General features: G+C 45.4%; 1 pseudogene; it reads right to left on the bottom strand.

Moving 5' to 3' along the window:
- Positions 1 to 383: 383 nt before the first annotated feature.
- On the bottom strand, positions 384 to 3,416 carry LOC125522875 (annotated as a pseudogene).
- Positions 3,417 to 8,898: the final 5,482 nt, after the last annotated feature.

The raw sequence follows: 8,898 nt of genomic DNA, 5'->3' as shown, positions 1-8,898 counted from the left end.
GCTAAAGCGACAACTACGCAGCTTTATGTCCTGCACTAGCTTCTTCACGGCCTCTGCACATTCCATCTCTTGCACCAACCTGAAGCTTGGCGACACCCAGCTGTTCAGCTAAAACCAACGCCTCCCTTGCTGGGACCTGGGAGGCTTCAGCAACGCAGCATGGATGTTCTCCTGCCTCCATACGCTACTACTCCAGCACGTTCCATCTCTTTACGTACAGAGAGAGATTAAGTACTTGAACTAAAACCCACTTAAAAGTATCTAATCATGGTATCTATATAGCATCATATTTTTAATGTAGTAGATTGCATCAGGATGAATAACATAAATTTCCAATGCATCAAGCATTTTATTTTTGCATAACAAAAGAGGCACCGCAGATATACTGTCGCAACTTAAAATATTTCCTCAATTGGGCAACGGTACAAAGCTTCATTTTAAGGGAAAGCAAGAGTACAGACTCAGTAACTACAAAATTATGGAGTTCAGGAACTCCTTCCAACTAAAGGATGACATGGCAGATGATTTACAAAATACATATCTTAAGAATATCATGCAAATCATTTTTCAATTAGGACCGAAAGTAGATTTTTTGCTGTGAAGTCAAACCAACCATCGCAATTGTCTGCCTCCTCTTCTTGGCGGTTCGTGGATATCTTGACGGACAAACCTCAAGACCCAAGGTACCACAGCTCCCACATACCTTCCTGTCATGCAGAGATATCTCTGTTATATTGACCGCATGTTTCATGACGAACCTAATGTACCGCACAAAGTTGTCGTCGGGTTGGAAGCCATAGATGGTGAGCTTAACTAGATTCTTGTGCCTGAAATCAGGGGCATATGGCTTCCACTTCACGTCCTCCTTTTCACAGTAACCATTTTCCTTTCGAAACTTTTCGTCTGTCATCATTATGCACCAATGATCCCATACTGTGATGCACAGCTCTTTTAGAAAGGGTGCAGCTTCAAGAATAAACATTGTCCAATCTAAATCACGTCCTTCAGGGAGATGGTCCAGATTCACGTGCTGTAATTTGGTGAGCACATGCTTGAGCGGTTTCGGGCATTCTGGCAGGACCCAAATCTGGGACAGAAAAACAAATTACAAACTTAGCGTAAGTTTCAAGTAAATCACATTCTCAACTGGCAGAGAAGACCAACTTAAGTTACTACTGTCATTACATATAACCATCATATATAGAGTGAGAATGGACAGATATGATTCAAATGACTAGTGAGTACCTTTTCACTTTCGAAATTCAGATGCAGATCGCTTAAGGAAGGAACATTAGCAAGAAGCTGACTTAACTCAAGAGTCTTATCCCAACGGGTGCCAGTTTTACTGAGGCTCGGCTTTGAAAGTTGTGGTACAAAACCAAAATACACGGGATCTTTATAAGAGAACCAACTCTTATATCTCACCCGTCGGAGTTTTGGTAGATATATCAGCTCAACTCTCTCAAATTCCCCATAGTCGATCTCAAGCTCAACAAGTTCAGCATGCTCTACTTGCAGCACAGGATGGATCCTTGCGTCGCATTCGGTTAAACGCAATGACTCCAAGAGCTTGCAAGTGCTGAGGATGTTAGGGATGTCCAGTTCACCAAACCTCATATTGCACAGCCACAGGCGCCTGAGGCCAGCAAATGCATCAGGACAAGCACCGACAAAATCATTGAACTGCTTCGCACCGTGGAGGAAGTCGGCAGGAGAGCACCACTCATAAGGCTTCTCCGTTATGACCTCAAATTCAGCTGCTCCAACCTTCTGGGTTGCCATGGCACAGGCGACAGATTTGCCAATGGTGAGAGAGTCATGTGGCACCAAGACGAATCTGATTTTGACTTTGCTGATGGTGATCTCCTGGCTCCTTGTGCTCAAGATGTTATCCGTAACATGAGCCACAACACCGTTGGTTCGATGCACGTCACTGAGGCTGATAACACGAGATTTATCATAAAAACCTGGAATGGAACTACAACTTAGGAAGAACTACGAGAGCATGCCGGGGAGCTTAAGCATTTGCTTGGAGAGGACGCAGGTCCTTATTGCATCGAGCGTGTCCACCCTCTCTAGGATGTTGAGCAGAAGGTCATGCGGTAGCTTGCTAAGCCTGTCTTCGTTTGCATTGCCAGCAGCGTCTTCTGTGCGAGTTGGTTTTTGCATTGCATTTAGCTGGAAAACAAGAAATAATCAGAGTTTTGGGGATGAACCTGACGTGAAGGACAAACATCAATCAGGCACAACAGAAACAACACTTACATTACGTCTGCGATGCATTTTTAGCTTTGTCATGGCTAATCGGATAAACAAGTGGTCTTGTTGATGACTTGATGTTATGACGCCTGAGCTGATCAGATCGATCTTATTGGATCTGTGGAAACGGCGGACGCCTGATCTGCCCTTATCCGAGTGCCTCTCCTCCTGCTCCTCTATTTATTTAGGCCGGCGTAACAAAGCAGACTAATCGCTGGCGAAAACAAAATCGGGGATGTCAACTTATTGGATCGACAATCGCCCCTCCTACTCCTCCAAGTTCTCTATTTATTGAGGCCGGCTGACTAATCGCTGACAGGCTCTCCTCCAAAAGGGAGGAGGATCCGGATTACAACTTCTCAACAGCCAAACTCCGAATAAAGTTTACTCCTTTTGACTACGGTTGCCGCACAAACCAAAATCGATATCCTTTCTATTCAAATTGCACAAGGAAAAGGACTCTTCTCCCGCTCCCGCTCCCGGCTCCCGCGAGATTATTTCACCCAAAACTCAGCCAAGCATAATAGCCCAGGCAATGGAGGTGGTGCCAACCAAGGACAGCGGTGGTGGATGGCGGAGAACGGCAGGGGTGCGGTGTGGGGCTGTCGCAGGGGATGGCGGCGGAGGAGAGTCGTGGTGGCCGGCGGCGTCGGATGGGAGGGGTAGGCGGTTGCCGAAGGGGATGGCGGCGGCTGCAGCCGAAGGGATGGATCCGCAGGATTGGCTTAGGAGAGAACCATGCGTGATATTGCAGCTTGCAGGGCTAGGGCAGAGGAGGCGCACATCTGCTATGTCTCGGGGCGGAGGAACACAGCGTAGGGTGTGCACGGGGGGAGGTCTGCGGGCGAGAAGACGAGGCGGCGGCGCTGGCCTTTGGCGGAGCGACTAGGTGGCTCTGTGGCGTGCTGATCCGTGGCGTGCGGGCTTCGACGGCGCGGACCCTTCCTAGGTCCTATCTGGGCCTGCAAGTCGCGGTCCGGACGCTGCTGTTCGCGTCAAGCGCGGGGGTAGCGGCGCTGGGCCTGATCTGGTGGGTCGTACTCAGTTGCTCCGTCTGTTCAGCGCCGGAAGACCAATGGCGGCCTCGTCTTCTCCCCGGCAGCAAGTTGGTGGCGTGGTGCTGGCTTGGGATTAAAGGTGGATTGGCCCTGCTCGTCTTCTTGCACCAAGTAGCAGATCTTGATGTCAGCCTCCTCGATATGTCGATGAGTTCCAGTCTTTCTCTCACAGAGTCAGAGATCTCCGACAATTGGTCCCTTATGCCAATGGATATCTAGATTAAAATTAATCTGATCATGCGCATCCTCACCTTCAGTCAGTGAGGTTTCATGAGGGCGTGGAGCGAAGCTTCGCCTTCTGGTCGATGTCATATGACATGTCTATATAGATTTTCATGAAATTGATAAAGGTGAAGAAAGTCATGTTGGTTATGATCGAAGGTTTATAATGGCAGAGATGTGTATTGGTAGTGATGAAGACTATGCGGCATTGGTTCTTCCTGTGTGTCGGGTGTTTGACAACTTGCAGCACCAGCCTTGGCAAGAGGAGGTGGCAGCACAAGCGGACTGCATTTTTGATGGTGCTCTTCGAGTACCGAGTCACGGTTTTCAGGGTGAAAACTCAAAGTCTGACCTTCGTGGTTGTACTTGACAATGACCTTGTTGAAGGCATTGTTCTGAAAACTTGGACTTTCTTCAGGGTGAAAACCTAGGATCTTTGATCGGGCGATGACAACGTTTGTGAATTGTTTCCTTTTTGAAGACGTTGCTTTTGAAGAATCACTTTTATAGTCCAGATGTTGTCTTTGATGGTAGTTAGAGTGCTGTTGTTGCGAGTTTTTCATCATTGTGATGGGGTCTTTGTGTTTCTTTTTCTCTCTTTTTTATTTTTTTGGCTGTATGTATCCTTGATGTCTTTTTGACATCTTATTGGTGCAGTGGTTGGGTATAATTGATATTTTTGTGACATTAATATATTCTCTTTATCAAAAAAGGGAAGGCAGCCCTTGAAGCTCAGCTCATGATGGTACACGAGTAATGGTTGTGGAAGTGCGTTATATCGACTAGAGGGGGGGTGAATAGGCGATTTTTATGAAATTCTTCACTGAGGAATTTTCCGGTGAGGAAATTCCTTAGCGAAGAACTACTAGCAGCGAAATGAGTACTCAAAAATAAACATAACAGAATACAAGCATAGTCATCATGATGAAATGAAGACAGGCACAGAGTACATAAGTGTAAGCATAGGATAACACAGGATGAAGACAAACAGACTGAAGAAATTGAACTGAGGAAATTGAGAAAGTCTTCAGTCAAAGTCTTCAAACACAGATATGAACAAGCACACAACACATTTATGAGGAAATGAAAGAGTTGAAGAAATAGAACCAGTAAGCTTGGTGAAGACAATGATTTGGTAGACCAGTTCTAACTGCTGTCTTAGTTGTACGTCTGGTTGGAGCGGCTGAGTATTTAAACTCGAGGACACACAGTCCCGGACACCCAGTCCTGAACACGCAGCTCAGGATACCCAGTCCTCACCGTATTCTCCTTGAACTAAGGTCACACAGACCTCGTCCAATCACTCGTGGTAAGTCTTCAGGCGACTTCCAAACCTTCACAAACTCGGTCACTCGGTGATCCACAATTCCTCTTGGATGCTCTAGACCATGACGCCTAACCGTCTGGAAGAAGCACAGTCTTTAAAGGTAACAAGCGTCGGATCCACGCAGGATCAATCTCTTTAGTGATGCTCAATCACTTGGGGTTTGTAGGTGTTTGGGTTTTGGGTTTTTGGTTTTTCCTCACTTGATGATTTTCGCTCAAAGTCTTCAGAGGATGGGTTGCTCTCAAATGACAAGTGTCAGTTTCTCTCGGAGCAGCCAACCAGTTAGTGGTTGTAGGGGGCGGCTATTTATAGCCTAGGGAGCAGCCCGACATGATAAGACATAAATGCCCTTCAATGATATGACCATTAGGTGGATAGATATTTTAGGACAGCTGGCGCATAGCACAGCAACGGTCGGAATTTTGAGTAGCAAAATCCTTAGGGCTATCATGTTCCTCACTGTGTAGGAAATCCGCACTGGCGAATTCCTAACTCCTCAGTCAGAACAAATTCCTCAGAGACCAGAAGAACTTCGTCTCTGTCACTGAAGAAGTTGACTGAACTGTATGATATTTCCAATGGCTTCACTCGAAGGGATTGGTAGGTGTAGGATTTTGAGTTGAGCATCACCTGGAAATTTTTTCTTAGTATTTCCTCGACCCCCTTTAACAATACGGTGTTTTGACTCAAGAAAGAGAAAATGAAACTACGAAAACAAAATTCTTCACGCTTCATGTTCCTCGAATGACTACCAAGTCTTCACGGTCACACCATTTTCTTCACTTTCAGAGTCTTCAGAAAGTCTTCAGAATACCAAAGTCTTCAGACGAAGAACTTCATTTTTAGGGGTCGACTTTCTCTGTAAATATCAAACTCCTCATAGACTTATAGACCTGTGTACACTTATAAACACATTAGTCCCTTAACCTATAAGTCTTCCATAGACCAAAATCACTAAAGGGCACTAGATGCACTTACAATCCCCCCTTTTGGTGATTGATGACAATATAGGTTAAGTTTTCAACGGGGATAAACATATGAAGTGTAACTACTGATATTGAGGAATTTGATTGCAAGATATAGAAGAACTCCCCCTGAAGATGTGCATAGTGAGGAATTTGCTTTTGAAGCAATGCACACTTGAAGAGTTGAATCATGGAGATCTCCCCCTATATCTTGTAATTCATACACTCATTTGATATATAACAGTGAAGAATTTGAAATGCATGATGAAATATGGTGACTGATGTAATTCAAGATGCGTGCAATAATATTAACAAGAAATAAGCATGCAGAAAAACGTATCAAGAGTATCAGAGCAGCATCGGGTTTAAGTTTACAACTCGATCCAATAAAGTCGCAGAAGAATGAGAGTTGTAACTTAACAAAAAAACGCCCATATAGAAAGACCCGCTTGAAGACTAACTCAAAATTCTCCCCCTTTGTCATCAAATGACCAAAAGGATCGAATATGAGGACTAACGCCCCTGAAGAATATCAAGTTGATGAAGGAGCGCCAGCGTTGTTGGGGTCGTTTGTTGTAGTAGGGCCTGCCGCAGTGTCGTCCAAGTCTTCATTTCCATCAGTGTCGCGCGATGAAGAATATGAGCTGGCCACCAGAGAAGGAACCTTGACCTTCTTGAATTTCTTTGGTGGAGGTGCAGACCAGTCAAAATCTTCTTTGAGACCCATGTTCTTCGGATCTTCTTCACCATACAGATGTGACAGGATTGCCCAGGTGCGACCGAAGACTTGATGGAGGTAGTAGCGGTTTTCTTCATTGCATTATGTGTGGCATTCATGTTGTGAAGAAGTGAACCAAACTGACGCTTAACCCATTTGTGATTTCGATCCACCTTCTGGTGAAGACTAAGCAGAAGTTCACGATCAGTCATCACGCGCGGAGCAGTGGCTTGAGGAGTGGACTTGGGTGCATTGGCAGAGTCATGTGTGGCAGAGTCATCATTGGTGGAATAAGATGCAGCTTTGCGAAACTGACCATCCAATGGACGAATGCCTTCATCTATTACAGCTAGTGCCTTGCCCTTTCCATCAACTAAGGAATATGTCTGCTTGAGGACTTCAATTGGGGGCAAGTAGCTGAGGTGATTCTGGAAATCAGCTTTGTAGTTGAGTGAAGACCTTGTCCTGAGGAATCTCATAATCCAAGGTGCATAAGGCTTCAGCTCAAACGGAGACAGTGCAACATTGGCCATAGTCCTCATGAAGAAATCGTGATAATTGACAGGAATGCCATGAACGATGTTGAATACCAGATTCTTCATGATGCCAACAATTTCCTCATCAGATGAGTCGTGGCCTTTGATAGGACTGATTGTCCTCGTAAGAATACGATAGACAGTTCTGGGCACGTACAACAATTCCTTCACGAGGAATTTGGTTCTTGGTGCCTGACCTAGCTTCAAAGGTTTCATCAGCACCTGCATGTAATGATGTGTGAGATCAGGTTCACTGTAGATGCAGCGAGCTTCTTCAAGGGGAGGACTGAGTGGTAGAGCACGAAGCAATTCAGAGGCTGGTGCATTGTAGTGAGTGTTTTCAGACATCCAGTTCAACACCCAGGAATTCACATCTTCAGCATCTCCAGTGATGTGCAGCGTTGCATAGAATTGAAGAATCAGTTCATTCCAATCGCAGATGTCAGAGCAAAAGTTTAGCAGTCCAGCATCGTGAAGAACACTGAGGACTGGTGCGAAGTATGGCAGAGATTCCATATCCACGTGAGGAATATGCTCATGGTAGAAGATCTTCTCCTTGTTGAACAACACTGAGGAATAGAAATTGGCTTGACTAGCAGTCCAGAAACGCCTCTTCCTAATGCGAGCAGAGTTATATGGGTTGTAATCTTCGAAGAATACGTGCTCGCCGAAGAAATCATCAGCCTTGAACTTTTGCTTGCGTGAGAATGGGTCCTTTGGTTTCGGCAGAGGAGTGTCAGTGAGTTGCATCACGACCTCAGGAATCTCAATCGCAGGTTCTTCAGGCTGAGGAATTTCTGGTTCCTCCTCAGTGACAGTCTGCGTCGCTGGTTGTTCAGCAGCAGCAGTTTCTTCAGCGCTAGTGGCTGGAATTTCCTCATGGACACATGCAGTGGGATGAGTTTCTTCAGAGCCCATATGTACAGTTTGTGTGAGGGACTGAGGAATTTGCTGTAGAGGGGTGGACATTGGTGAGTTTGGATGCTGACTTTCCCAGAATTCATCACTGATTACGGGTGTGGAGCAGCCAATGTCCACATCTTCATCTTCCATTTCTTCAACGCCAGCCTCTTCAGCTGTGAACTGAGGCATAGGCGAGGAGATGATAGGTGTTGAAGGGATCGCATCCACTTCAATTTCTTCATCCAACGGTTCAGACGAAGCAGCAGAAGGAGTTTCTTCATCAGATCCGCCGGGGATCACATATTCTTTATCAAAAGGAACAAGGTCCTTTGATGGCCTGGTTGAGATGGGAACAACATCAATCGGATTTGCAAATGAACTTGTCATAGGCTTCATTTTCTTCGGAGCTGAAGAATCTGAAGCAGCTGATGCTTTCCTTTTCTTCACCGCAGCATGCTCTGCAGCCTTGGTCTTCTTCACATCCGATGCAGATGGAAGGATTGGAGTTAAAGTTGGTGCAGGAGCAGCTGAGGAATCTGGTTGATTTTCTTCAGGCACAACTGATGCAGTTGCCCTGAGTTCTTCAGTTTCTTCAGCTGACAAGGACACAGTGAAGATTTTGAACGAGTTTCAAATAGAACGCACATGAAGAATTTGTGAGCAGATTGGGTTGAGTATAGCATAGAGGGGAAGGGTCCGATCACATTCACTTAGCAGAAAACCAACTTGAAGAAATAGCAATAAGTGAATGCTGTAGAGGACATAAACTCATATATATATATAGCCAATGAAGAAAAACGACGGGACAATGAAGACTATGCAAAGTTGAAGAATATGAATAATTTGAGGAATTTACTTTTGGTGATGATCTCAGACACCACGTACAATTATCGTAGGGTTCTGAGAATCA

Source organism: Triticum urartu, chromosome 7 (assembly GCF_003073215.2).
Source record: "Triticum urartu cultivar G1812 chromosome 7, Tu2.1, whole genome shotgun sequence".
In the NCBI taxonomy this organism is placed as follows: domain Eukaryota; kingdom Viridiplantae; phylum Streptophyta; class Magnoliopsida; order Poales; family Poaceae; genus Triticum; species Triticum urartu.
This window is presented reverse-complemented; position numbering and strand designations above follow the sequence as displayed.